Source organism: Sinocyclocheilus grahami, unplaced genomic scaffold (assembly GCF_001515645.1).
Source record: "Sinocyclocheilus grahami isolate Dianchi unplaced genomic scaffold, SAMN03320097.WGS_v1.1 scaffold414.1, whole genome shotgun sequence".
NCBI lineage: Eukaryota > Metazoa > Chordata > Actinopteri > Cypriniformes > Cyprinidae > Sinocyclocheilus > Sinocyclocheilus grahami.
The window spans coordinates 76,447-78,749 of record NW_015505593.1 but is presented as its reverse complement, the minus strand read 5'-3'; positions in this window follow the sequence as shown (position 1 = coordinate 78,749).

The following is a 2,303-nucleotide window of genomic DNA, read 5'->3' as shown; positions in this document are numbered from 1 at the left end:
CAATGGCAAACAGGTATATGGCGGGCAAAACACAAGAATAGTCCTAGGGCTAGCGTAGGTCACAGATCGGCAGACAGAATCACAGGGGCGAGACGAGAGGGAAAAATCCAGGAAAACTGGCAAAGATCAGAAACCGAGAGAACAGGCAAGGCAAGGCAAGGCAAGGCAAAACAAGGAAACACAGAGACTTGGAATGGGGTACAGGCTAAACAATACTCAGTGGAGAATGGTTGTTTAAGTGGCTGTTATATAGTGAGGGAGTGATATGAAACAGCTGTGTGCAATCAGTGCAATGTGTAATCAGTACAATGAATGATGGGATATGTAGTCCGGGGTGCTATGCAACAGTTTGTGTTGTGCGAGAGTCAATGTAATGGAAAGGGTGACCTCTGGTGGTGAATGAACGGAAGTCCATGGACAGGATTCGTGACAGGCATAATGGGGGAAGTGTGGGTACACTGTGGGCTGGGTGTGGACACCATGGGAAAAGAGTGGGAATACTGTGGGCCAAAAGTTTGCCCTCTATTTGTCCTGAGTAGCGTCCCAGCTGAAAATGTGTACCTAGGGCCCCAGTAGACCTCACAGTATGCCCACACTTTGGAGGGAAATGTGGACATAAACCTGTGTAGGGCCTTTGCGGCCTTAACAAATAACAAAACTTTGTACATGCCGAATGCTGCAATATTACTATTAATGCACATGCAGAATAATTGCACATGTTGAAAGTAGACATAATAAATTAAGAGTCATAAATTTCAAATACTTTGATTTACTCACAGCCATGTAAAAAATGCAGAAAATACACTGCTCAAAAGTTTAGAATCGGTAAGATCTGTAAATGTTTTTGAAAGAAGTCTCTTATGCTCACCAAAACTCCATTTATTTGATCAGAAATACAGGTAAAGCAGTAACATTAGGAAATATAAAAATTTTAAATAACTGTTTTAATATTAGGTTTAATTTGAATTTCCAGCAGCCATTACTCCAGTCTTCTGTGTCATACAATCCTACAGTAATTACTCAAATATTCTGTTTTGATGCTCAGGAAACACTTCTTATCATCAGCAGTCTCGAAAACAGTTGTGCTGCTTCATTTGTGGAAACAGTGATAAATTTTTTTCAGGTTACTGTGAATAGAGCTTTTAAAAGAGCAGCATTTTGTTTAAAATAGGATTTTTGTCCAACAATGTAAAAGTTTTTACTGTCGCTTTTTATCAATTTAATGCGCCCTTGCTGAATACAAGTAATTTCTTAAAGAAAAAAAACCTTTCTGACCCCAAACTATTGAACAGTAGGATATATTGAATAGATTTATAAAACAGAACAATGACCAATTATAACTACATCAGAACATTAAGTAGATATTATAGATAAATCAATCCCCTAAGGGGCACCAGTAGAGCTCTGCCTGATCTCTGATCTTTTGGTTCTTCTGCTCCTTCCACCGTCCCAAGTCTCTTACGTTACGGAGCCACTTTAATAGAAATTTCCATTTTAGATGCTGTGGCCTGGCTGCTTTTTGTTCCAGCATCTACCTGAGAAAGAAAACAACAATTAAAATGTAAATATGGATATATAAAAAAAAACTAAACAAAACCAAAGTTTCTACCTCAGGAAGTCTCCCAGGGTACTAATATTTTTTGTGGAAATTTTTTAAATGTTAAAAATAAATGTATACTTTATTGATGGCAGAAATACACAGAGAGTGACAGAGTGCGAATTAACTGCATAACTACATGAGACAATGAGAGAGCAGTGGTTGATTGAGATTGAGATTAAGGGATCATTCATTTACAACATTTTCAAATTTCAGTTCTAAACACATGTTGACTCACATATCCAATATGTGTGTGTTGTGTTAATTTTTCCCACTTCAGCAACAGAAAGCATTATGGAGTACATCATTAAAAATGGTTTTAACACAAGGTTAAGTTATATTCTGGCAAAACACTGCAATATTACTAGGGCTGACCCCGAATAGTCGACAATTCGATGCTTCCATAGGAGGAGTCTTATTCGACTACCAATCTCACAGTCGAATGTTCGCGGGGTGTTATGATCCTGCCATTTTGGCTATATGGGGGGTACTCAAATGTCTGATTTCATATAGAACTACCGGTTTTCTCCCAAAGTTAATATACAGCCTATTAAGATAATGCTGTAAATAAGAATCTGAAAAGAAAAAAAGCTTTAAATAAATATTTTAACGTGCGTGAATAAATCCAACCACTCCTATAGATTTAAGTTTCACTTTCTATAGTCCATGACTGACAGAGAAGCATCTTGGCGGCAGGGATTTAAAA